The 12,259-nt window shown below is 39.5% G+C and overlaps 1 long non-coding RNA gene across 2 annotated transcripts in view; it reads right to left on the bottom strand.

Moving 5' to 3' along the window:
• Positions 1–818: 818 nt before the first annotated feature.
• LOC135711939 (uncharacterized) overlaps positions 819–12,259 on the bottom strand; it is a 214,519-nt gene continuing 203,078 nt past the window's right edge. The window contains exon 4 of one of the 2 annotated variants that reach the window (XR_010518513.1): positions 819–1,073. This is a non-coding gene — a long non-coding RNA (uncharacterized LOC135711939). The remainder of the gene's footprint in view (positions 1,074–12,259) is intronic. The other variant, XR_010518512.1, reaches the window with a different exon arrangement.

Raw genomic sequence — 12,259 nt, 5'->3', positions numbered from 1 at the left:
TATACCGTGCCTTCATGTTTTTGGCAACACGACTTCATCAATTAATTATTTCTTCAAATTTGTGCTAGTAGAAAGGATCCTTAATGAAGGCTCTAGTGACATCAGAAATGGAATTAAGCGTTGGATGGATTTTCTAGAAAGTGAAGAAGACACAAATCATGTGTTGCCAAAAACGGGAACTGTATATCATAACAATTAAGGCTAGTTAGTTACTGTAGTATCTGGAGCACCTAGTTTTAAATTATATGTTATTTAGTTTGAATTTGAAACAAAACGCAATGTGGTTCTTGAGATCGATATCGACTTATAGAATAATGTTAGCAGTTATGTTCAGTGAAACAAAAAAATGCAATTCATCAAACGACGCCTAAGACTTTCGGCAAACCAATCACTGCTCGACACCATCATAGGAGACATGACGCCATGCCATCAGCATCAGCAGCCTCGACAGCGAAACCACAGAACAAGTGCAAAGAGTGCATAAAATTTTAATATCGCACCATCATCAGTAGAGCGCTGCAAATCTCCAACCACAAACTCCTTGGTGTCCCTGTCTCACCCACCCGCCTAGAGCTATTGTTGAAATGACAAGTTCAATAAATTTTATTACCATTTAGTTTGCTGTGCTGAAAATAGCTTTCATTCTCTCGTCCAAGACCGTCCAGCCAAGCCATGGCAGCTCTCTTTTGTGGTGTGTGTGCTTTTCTCTGTGCGAAATAAATTACAGCTAGTTTTAAAATTAACTGTGCGTACATAAAAGAGACAGATTTATGGCCACCGGGGCTCCCCTCAACTTTCCCCTCACCGAAAAAAAGCATAGTTTTCCCACTGGAAAGTACATATGTACCTACGCGCTCAGTTCGCGTATATTCAAATGGAATTTTATTGACTCTTAAAAACACCGAAGGGCATTTACTACACTATTTGGAGAGGCGGTGGCCACGGGTCGTAACAGTAGCACACTCTAAACGTGCTCGCTTGGAAGATGAATTTTCTTTACTATGTTGGAATAGTAATGCGATTGCCTAAGGGTTACCTTTTACAATTGGAGAAGATTGGTTCGTTGTTCATACCTGAAATTGAAAGCAAAAAGTTTAAGGTTACTTAAATTGTTGGAGTTGGCAGTGGAAAAACAAAATGACAATTAAAATGCATCACCCCCCGGGAAAATTTTCCCATTAAGCATTCGGGCAGCAATTAGCGAGGACCATCAACCATTTTGTCGGTTGTTGGACGCCACTCACCGGAACCACTCGAGCGGCTGAGTGATTTCACGTTATTTTTTCGATTTCTTCCTCCGCGCATCCACCCAATCGGGGCGAAATTCCACTTTAATTAAAGTCCAAGTGTGAAATCTAATCTTCGGAAGCGTCCATGTCCTTACACCGTCGCTACCTCCGCTCATGTTATAGGTTTTGTCTAATTGCGTTCATGTCTGGCAGAGATTCTTATCTACTTTTCCGCTTACTCCAGCAGGGTCCTTCGGAGTGGAGGAGTTGCCGAATGATTGCCCGAATGTCATCCGATTCCGACTTTTCTTTATTGGACCTTGAGTGATATTTGTCGTCTCTGACTGGAATTGAAAGAGATGTAGGAAGCTGTTTGTTGATGGCGGTAAAAGTTGAAAAGAACCTAGGTAGTGTTTTCATTAAGGTACACCGGTACAAATTTAAACGGTTTTTTCAGAGTAGTACTTTAAGGCTGAGAGCCTTAAAAAAGTAATAAAATAACATAAAACGGATGTTTTTGCACCAAATGATTTGTATAAGCGTCTTCTATCAAAACTTTTTGACTTCAATATAAGTAGAAATAGTTTAACAACTAGAATAAGACAGCTAAAATAGGTATTTAAGTGATTCACAGTCTTTACAACATAGCTAAACACGTAATAAAATAAATAAATTAACATATTAAACTATACAGGGTGATTCAAAATAATTGCCGCCAATTTCGATTCTGCAATGCAATTCTCAATGGGTAAAATGGTATTTTTGTTTTTAGGTATGTACAAATATCAGTTTGTATTAATAGTACAATTTTAAATTTCCTTCGTTTTCGGTTTCAAGCAGCCATGGACGTAAAAATGAAGCATGTCTTTACTCATTATTTGTTCCCAATTCAAAATAAATTACATTTCATTTTAACCTAGGTGCTCCAGTTACTACAGCAACTAACCAGCTTTAATTGTTATGATATATATCTAAGTGTTTTACATTGTTCCTGTCTTGGCAATTCAGTATTTTAAACAGTTATTTTCCAAACCTGCATGTCAGTATAACAAATTACCTCTTAAACTAAAAACTAAAACTAAATCTTATCTAAGTATAAAGGGAATTAATCATTGCAATTGAGGACTGCAATGATTTTTGCCCGAAATTATTAATGATTTTATTGGACATTTGCTCTAAACTCTCAACATTCGAAATTCTGTGTACCTCGGTAGTACTGTACCAAGGAGGCAACTTTAAACTCATCTTCAGAACTAAATCCTTTGAAGTGCTTTTTTCCTGGTAGTGCAACAACTAGACCATATTGGCACAGCGTAAAGCATGGCCGGTCCAAAAACTTGTTTAAATATTAGAAGCAGTGCTGAGATTTGTCATTGTCATTGACAGACTTTTGCGCAATATTGACAAAATTGTTTTTCACATAGTCAATGATAGACTTGATCCTCAAAAAAATCTTTGTCAAAATCTCATTCATTTTTTCGTCAATGACAAAGATTTACCTGGTAACAGAAAGTGTAATTTCTTGCATTCTGAGACACATTATTTTTATCGAAGCGGTTCAGGACGTAGATGCTTATTCACTTTAATGGCTCCATGTAATTGTTTTGCTCAAGCCATTTTATTTCATTTCAAATTTAGCTAATAAACAAATCAGCACATGTTCGTCACTGACAAAAATGCTACTGACAATTGACATGGTTTGCCTTGACGATGACTGTTAGCTCAAACGAGTGACCAAAGCAGAATTTTGAGTATCACCGTGTATTGTCGAAATTTTGCAGCACTGATTAGAGGTTTATTCGTCAGGCAAAGTTTGGATTTCCTGTTTATAAGAGGATACAAACATTTTATATATTTGTTACATTTGGCTTGAATGCCCTCAATGTGATCTTTAAAAGTTAATTTTTGGTCAAGTACTAATCCAAGATATTTCACTTGGTTTCGACCAGGAAATTGGAACTCCGTTCATAATGACTAAATATGTGACTACAACTAGGTTTCAAAAAGGAAGCTCTAGGCTTATGTGGAAATATTATAAGTTGAATTTTGGAAGCGTTGGGAGAAATCTTCCATTTTTGTAAAAAAATAAGAGAAAATATCTAAACTTTTCTGCAGTCTGCTGTAAATATCACGAAGACTTCTTCCTTAAGCGGAAATGCCTGTGTCATCAGCGAACAAAGATTTGTGGCAACCCTGAGGCAAATCAGAGAGGTCCGTAGTGAAAATGTTATACAATATAGGCCCAAGAATGCTACCCTGAGGAACTCCTGCTCTAACAGGTAGCCGTTCAGATTAGAATTTAGATAATTAACCTGCAGAGTGCTGTCAGTTAAATAATTTTGAACTAATATATAGAGTGAAAAAATAAACTTTTTCAATTTAGCAATCAAACTTTCATGCCAAACACTGACGAATGCTTTTTCTATGTCTTGAACAACAACTCCAGTTGAGTGGCCTTCAGATTTGTTTGAACGAATTAAATTGGTAACTCTTAAGAGTTGATGAGTAGTTGAATGCCCATGGCGAAATCCAAACTGCTCATTTGCAAAAATTTAGTTTGTATTGATGTGGAGCATCATTCCATTTAAAATTATCTTTTCAAAAAGTTTACTTATTGACGAAATCAAACCTATTGGACGGTAGCTAGAAGCTTCAGCTGGATTTTTATCCGGCTTCAAAATTGGAACAATTTTTGCATTTTTCCATTTATCAGGAAAGTGTTCTCTGGGAGTTTTTTGTGAGGATATAGAAAATTCCATCTTCACCTGGAGCTTTCATATTATGAAACTTTTTAGTTATAGACCTTACCTCGTCCAAATCAGTCCCCATGGAATCATCAAAAATATTTTCCCTAGAGAAAATATTCAGATAATCCCGAGCAACCTGATTCTCAATAGGACTAGTAAGACCCAAACTGAAATTATTTTTTTATTTATTTTTTTATTTTTTTTTTTTATTTTTTTTATTATAGTCACTTTAACGCTCTTGGGTCATTCGTGACTTGTCCGGGGGTGAGATTTGAACTCGTGGCTTTGGCGTGAGAGGTATGGATGCTAACCACTACGCCGGGGTCGCCCCCAACTGAAATTATGGGAACTCTCGAATTGCTTAGCAAGTTTCTCAGTTTTTTTTTTGCGAATTTGTGATCAAATATTTACCAGCTTCTTTAAGCGCTGGAATAGGCTTTAGAGGTTTTTTCAAAATTTTTGTGAGTTTCCAAAACGGTTTGGAACTCGGGTCTAATTTAGAAACATTATTTTCAAAAGTTTTGTTCCTCAGGGCAGAGAATCGCTTTTTAATTTGTTTTTGCAAATCCCGCCAGATAACTTTCATGGCAGGATCGCGCGTTCTTTGATATTGCCTCCTACGGACATTTTTCAGACGGATCAAGAGCTGAAGATCGTCGTCTATTATAATTGAATCGAATTTAACCTCACATTTTGGTACTGAGGCAGCTCTTGCTTCAATTATAGAAGCAGCCAGAGATTCAAGAGCATAATTAACATCATCTTTGGTTTGCAAAGGAATGTTTGGATCGAAGTTACATTCCATAAATGTTCGATATTGCTCCCAATCAGCCCTATGGTAATTGAAAGAAGAGCTGTTGAGATTACAAATTATTTCTTGGGATATTTTAACAGTTACTGGAAGGTGATAAGAACCGAAGTCAGCATGGGTAACCAATTGGCTACAAAGTTGACATGAATCACTTAACACTAAATCAATAGTTGAGGGATTTCTTGCTAAAGAAAAACATGCTGGGCTGTTTGGATATTGAATAGAGTAATAAACTGCAGAACAATCATCAAACAGAATATTACCATTGGAATTGCTTTGAGCATTGTTCCAAGAGCGGTGTTTTGCATTAAAATTACAAATAATGAAGAATTTAGACCTATGACGGGTAAGTTTCTGAAGGTCAACCTTGAGAAAATTATTTTGCTTGCCTACGCATTGGAATGGCAAATAGGCAGCTATAAACGTAAGTTGTCCAAATTTTGTTTCAACAGAATCTTCCAAAGTTTCAAAAACTTTGGTTTCAAATGAAGAAAGAATTTTATGTTTGATTCGTCTATGAACAATGATGGCAACGCCACCACAGACTCCATCAAGACGATCATTTCTATAAATGAAATAATTTGCGTCCCTTTTAATCTTATGGTCAGGAACGTTTCAGTTCAGGCATAACATTTGATAACGGCACAAAAGCATTTGTAAACAAAATTTACACGCGAACCAAAGTACACCCACGCAAACCAACAACATCATCGGGTAGGGGCAACTATCACCTTTCCGAAAGTGGTATTGGTTTGCGTGGGCGTACTTTGGTTCGCGTGTAAAGGGCCTTAGAAGGTTTGTTTACAAATGCTTTTGTGCCGTTATCAGATGTTATGCCTGAGTTATAACGGCAATATGCACGTTATGAAAATAGTTAATAGTTAAATTGCTCGTCTTCATTATATTTAAAAGATCGAGCATTCCAATTTGAAATATGTAATGATTTAAAATCCATTACTGAATTTCAAAGCCATAACAATATTGTTCGCAAATTTTACTTCAGTTTGAAAAGCATCAAACATGGAGTTATATTTAAGCATATCAGTAATCATTTCAATTAATGATTTCTGTAAAAATTCAATTTTAAGAGCTGTAAATTTCCGCTACCCGCTGCAATAGCAGCAAAGGTAGCTCCATTTACTTGCCGAACATTGTTAGCAGCGAGGGGAGCATGTATAAATGAAGAATCAGGGGTGATATTTGAACCTACGGGTACGAATGTAGAATTTATTCCTCGCTGACCGTTGTTAACAGCAGAGTAATTTATACCTGATCGAAAACGTGGAGCGTTTCCTACCTGTTGCTTAGAACGAGATTGTAGGATCGCTTTGCGAGTCTTACATTCCCAAAAATTGGATTTGTGGTTTTCACCACAATTTGAACATTTAAATTTCTTACGATCTTCCTTCACAGGACAGTCGTCTCTTGCGTGAGAGGAATCACCACAATTCATGCTTTTAGCTGGCATGTAGCAATTTTTAGTTCCGTGACCCCATCCCTGGCATTTACGGCACTGGGTGAGGTTTTGGAAATTTCCTCCAGTCTTCCTGAAGTCTTCCCACTTCACTCGGACATGGAGCATAAGACTAGCTTTTTCCAAGGCATTAAGGTTGTTTAGTTCACTAGACTTGAAGTGAACTAAATAAAAATCATTAGTAATCCCGTTGCGCGAATCGCCAGGACGGGATTTCATTTTCATTTTGATTACTTGGAGTGGCACAACTCCAAGTAATTTTGCCAGTTCATATTTGATCAGATCCAGGGATTCACCACTGGTCAGTCCTTTCAAGACAACCTTGAAAACACGTTCAATTTTGGTGTCGTAAGTAAAAAAATTGTGCTGCTTCTTTGTAAGATACTTGAGAAGACATTTGAATCCGTCCAAGGTTTCAGCCAATATACACCATTCTCCCCGACGTCCAATTTGTAGTGAAAACTTAACTTTCACGAATTTCAAAAGTTCCATGCGAAGAGCATGGAAATCGGAAGAGGTTATCACAATAGGGGGAATCTTTTCCTTCTTGGCATTAAACCGGGAAAGTTTACTAGAATTTTTCTTGGATGATGGATCATTGTCATCATCCGTGAGCAAATTAAATTTATTGCTCAAATTAATTTCATCAGAAGGGGGATCAAGAGTTTTCCCCTTTCTTTTGCGTTTAGGCGCCATGGCGGCAGTAAATTTTTATCCAAAGCGACTTCCAAGCAGATTACTATAAGAATCTGAAGGATCGAAGTGGAATTTTCCAAATCGATATCCAAGAAGGATTACCTCGGGTAGGGTCCAAACAAGGATGGAAGAGGAATGAGAGTCAAACAAGGTAGAAAATTTACAGATATATTGAGCACTGAAAAGTGCTGTTTAAATTTGTTGTAGCTTTACGTAGTAGTAACACTTCCTTCAGCAAAAAGCGAATAGACCGCACAGAAAGAGAGCACAATGCTGACTGATGCAATTACTTGTTCTGATTGTTCTTATGTGTTAATTAAAGTTAGTGTGGTATATATATATTTGTGGCAAATGTTTCATGCACTTGGTTGATATGTTCGATCACAACGACCGTAACCAAAACAAGTCAAGCATTTCAAGATATTTGCATTTCATTTTGACGTAGGACTACGTCTGTGATTTCTATATGAGGGTACACTTTGTGAAAACCGAAAATAGAATATGTATGTAACGAAATTATGAAAGTTTTGAAAGTTAATAACTCGGCTGCCCCTGTACCAATTTCAATCATTTAATCACCAATCGATCACAAAAATATATCGATAGACTGTGCTGTGACTGCTGCAACAAGAATCTATTGAAAAGGTGGTAAGTGTCAAGCATTGTCCAAAAGCGTCGAAATAATTAACAAATCCACCAATTACGTACATACATATTGCAAATGCTGCTTCCCCAACACAGTCATCAGAAAGTCGTTAGTAGAAGAAACAAGTCGAAGTGGCATTCGCCTCCGATCTTCGGACGTGTGCGAATAGCGAGGATGCAACTGCATAACATTTTGCACTCTCATTGCCATATTCAGAGCCAAACGCCCCCTACGACCACACAAAATGCTCTCCAGAATTGTTAACTTGTAACCAAACTTAGAAGCAGGGGTGCAAGTGATTTTGATCGATTCTCTTCAACGACTTTCTGTTTCGTTAGTAACTCGACGGCAAACACATTCATTGATACGTTTGTTGCTCTGGATGATATAAGAGCATAGCAGAAATAGGTTAGTGAAGCCATGGTCATCAAAAGAGGAAATCGATGAAGAGAATTGACTTTCACCCCTCAGGGCAATCATAGTCATTCTAAAGAGTACAAACAGAGAGAACCCCGGTCAAATTCCTATTCCTACACAAAACAAAAGCTCCTGCTGCAGTTAACAAATAACATTTATTATATAAGATCACGTAGTCCTACGTCACCATTGCGTACAACCCCATAGGGCTGTCCCTTGTAGTTTTGGCAACTGTAGGAAAATTACGATCACATGATTTGATTGTACATTCAGAATGCTTTAAAAAAAGTAGTCCAATGTCGTTTGTAAAAATGATAATTTGTGTTTATTAAAAATCGGAGGAGGAGGGGCAGCTCCAGCCCAGAGCCGAGATTTTGGATGTTTTAAGTTTTAGACCGGAGAGGGTCGATGAAATTGCTCGGTCAATTGAGATGTAAACACCCATATATGTATGCATTTAACAGAAGCAAGTTAGATCTACAGTATCCGTTCGATTTTGACAACAAGCCCGAAAATTTTGTGTTTGCAAAATCGAGCCGTGCCACAATCGAACGGTTTAATTTTGAAATTTAATTTATGATTTCGTTGGTTTTGGAGCACCTCGAGTTATCTTTATGGCATAGATGGTAGGGAAGAGCGCTACTTCGTCGTAATCGCCCATTTCCGTTCTATCAATCAGAAAAGATCAATAATATCAATGATTTCACCGTGCACAAATCAATAATAGGTTTGTTCCGATGCGTTAGTTCATTAGATACAACATAAATCCTATTAGAGCGCATTGTATGAATATTTACGATCATTGCTATCAAAACAAAAGAAGCGCTCCTAACGAATCCCCTTTGTCTACGTTTATCCGTAGGACGAAGGAAATCTAATGGCGTGTCAATGCGTTAGGACGGAATTGAAACTCGTAGAACGAATTTAGAATCAAGTAGCAGTATTAGATTTTAAACAATATCTCAGCAATTTGTGATTCTTTATCAACTCCAACGATACGTATGGAAAGGTGCATAAATTTAAAAGTTATATTTGACAGAAATATTAAACTTTTTGTTCAAACCCGTTCAAAAAAGAGAGGTAAAGCTTGGGTTGTGCTTAGCAGCTATTAATAATTAATCTTTTATTAAAAATTGTAATCTCAAGAAACATGTTATGGTTTGGTTGCAAAAATCGAACGAGTACTGTACATGCATTGTAGTTGCTTAGAATGCTTTATTCCCATATAACAACCAAATGAACTTCTGTGGCTACAATCTACCGATCACTCCGTGCAGATCTAAATAAAATCGCTTCCTAATCCTTTTATGGTCGGTCCGATTCATAAATCCAATCGAAACCAACCGGAAGCATCCCCAGTTTGCATTCCACGCAACGCCGCGCCGGTGGTGACCGGTCCTATTCAGTTCCCAAATTGTAGGACAAATGAAATAAATTTTATGCCATGACAAAAGCCACTTCAAAAAGCTATCTAGATCGATTTGACGGATCAAGATAACCACGACAAACCTCAACCAACCGACCAACTGAAACCGCACCGCACCGCACGAATGAACAATAAGCGAACAATAAACGGCACCCGCAAATTGGATAAACCCAGAAAGCTTCTGTTCGACTGCGACCGAACGCGAACAAACATCGCACCCAGACAGTTTCGATATTTCTGCCGGGGTGGCCACGCTACTATAGGCAGTCAAGTGGATATTTGGAGATTTATTCCGAAAGCCGCACATGATTTATGCCATGGCGGTGGTTTTTTTCGGTGGGGACGGACGGCGAGCGTGGAATTTCGTGGTGGGAAGCGGGGGCCAAACGACGACGTGCCTTTAGTTTTATGATTTAGAGGCTCACCGGCGGTAAACCTAATTATTCAAAATAGAAATTCACAGCCGCGTGTCCAGGGCAAACAATAGCAGCCACGTCGAGGATATTGTTGCCGTTGCCGTTGTCGTCGGTGCGACATAAATCTCTGCATGAGATTTGAACAAACCTTAAAAACCTTCGCTGAAACAGGCTACTACCCCTGCAAACCGGAGTGAGGGTAAATGGAAATCGAAAAGAAACCCCATTCCAATGATTGGCCCATCGGTCGGTTTGTCAGTCGGTCGGTGGTGGAAAGTGGAAGCGGGTGAACATTTTCATTATCATCGAAGCACGAAACGGAATCACTTTCGCGTGCAGCCTCCTCCGGTTTGAAGCTTGCCTGCGTTATTAGATAAGCCACACCATACAAACTTGAAGAATCGTTGTTTTGGTTTCGCCCCAAAGTTCCAGCTCAGTAAATTCGCGTTCCATCTTCGCCGATGGGGGTTTTAATTGGCTCGCTTCGTTTCTATTTTCCATTCCGACGGTACAAATTTCTTATCCCCGCTGCTGCTGAAGGGAGAGGAGGGTCTAATTGGACAGTGATGATGCCCGCCAGCTTCCCCTCCACCCCAGCACGCTTGTCCTCATCCTTCATTGTTGTTACATCAAGAATCGACAATCTCCGCGAAATGTAAATCAAGTCCAATATTGGTTGTTCAACAAATCGTTTCCCAATAAGTCGTCAGCGGTAGTCGCTTTCCCAGCCACTCCACCGCACCGTTCCCCATCACTTCTCGGGATCTCGCGCCGCTGGTCGTGCTTTTTGACGATGCTGAACCCGTATTCGATTCAATTACATTTCACAAAATTGAAAAGAAGTTGTATAACTGACCTTTTTTCACGCTCGTTCTCTGTTCAGCCAGCTAGCCATTCTTTGTGTGATGGCTATGGCAAGAGGGATGCTTGATGGTACTAAGAAAAGTGGTATTATTTCTTCCTCCGTGCCATGGAACAGTTCGATTGATTCTAGGAGGTTTTGCCGAGAAGACAAGGCTAGAAATAACAGTGGTCCTACGTGGGAGCGATCCAGCATTGTTTGCCGCGGGATGTACGACACCGACAACACCCGATAGACAACTAGGAGAGTTTGCTTGGACACGAGTGGAAACAAAACCTCAAATCGTATCGACAACACAATCCAATCGAGTGAAGACTCTTGCCGCACTGCCTACGGTTTTGTGGGCTCATGTTACCATAATTATGAAGTAAAACAACTAGCTGCTGGATATTTACGAACTGTAATGTATTTTTGATAGAGCTGAAAGGGCAAGTCAATTATCAACATTACAATTAGCTGGATAACTAATATAGCATGACCTTCTAGAACCTTAAGAAATTCCCGAAGCTCCTCAAGTTTTCTCGATTTCGGTCACCGTAACAGTTCCATTTCAAATCTCCAAGCAAAAGAGATTTATCCTCCAAAAATCCTCTGGAGTTCCTTGTTGTTTTCGACACGGCTAAACTAATTCATAAATCACCAACAACCTCCACCACCAACCCATCGCAATCATTCCAAGGGAAAAGCTCCCACGTGCTAAGCTTTCGCACTTCCCAAGTGACATTGGTGAGGTCAGGAGAAATCCTTCGTATATTTTCTCATACAACGTTTCCCACGAAGTAACACCATTTATCACGATCCATCCTCCTCCACGTATGTACGTAGGACGTGCGTGCAATTTTCACGGCAGGAAGCCGACATGGCCCCGAAAATCTCCATTTCCCACTAAAATTAATCTTCCGTGACCTTCGGTTGGTTTACCGGTCCACACAGCAACAGCCCGAAATCGGCGACAACGCGCTGAGCGACTGAGCCTCGGTAGGTGCTGTAGGCTTCCGATGGGCGGTCGGTGTCATTGGAAAGGACTTTTACGCACATCAACCTCGCAGCAGCAGCAGCAGCAGCATCGTCATCCTTCACACTATCCTTTGAATTAATGAATAGTCATGTTCCGCAGTAAACATCACGCACTCGGTCTCGGTCTGAGAAGATGTGCCGTGATTGACATCGGTGGCATTTGATTTGCATCACGGGGAAGCAACGCAGTGTTAATTCCTCGAGTCGGGTGCGCTGTCCGCCGCACCACAAAGACCTTCACCGCAAGAAGGGGTTTGTCTGTTGCCGGGACGTTTCGAGCGATGACTTCCCAAATTCAGTAAAAACATTTGAAATCAATTAATTACAACAACTATCAGAATGGGCAGAATACAGTCAGTGAGTATACAAAAAGTGCTACATCCGAGAACATGCTGTAGCTAGGATGAAGTAGCATCCAAGAAAAAGATCAATTGGATCGTTGCAGACCCCTTGAACAGAAGAAACGAACTTTTAATCAGCGATGCAAGGATTAGCAGCTTTTTGGTTGGGGGTGATTG

This window comes from Ochlerotatus camptorhynchus, unplaced genomic scaffold (assembly GCF_037179485.1).
Source record: "Ochlerotatus camptorhynchus isolate MF236.1 unplaced genomic scaffold, CSIRO-AGI_Acam_v1.1 ptg000445l, whole genome shotgun sequence".
Lineage (NCBI taxonomy): Eukaryota > Metazoa > Arthropoda > Insecta > Diptera > Culicidae > Ochlerotatus > Ochlerotatus camptorhynchus.
Note: the sequence above shows the minus strand (reverse complement) of the source record. Positions and strands in the feature narration are given on the sequence as shown.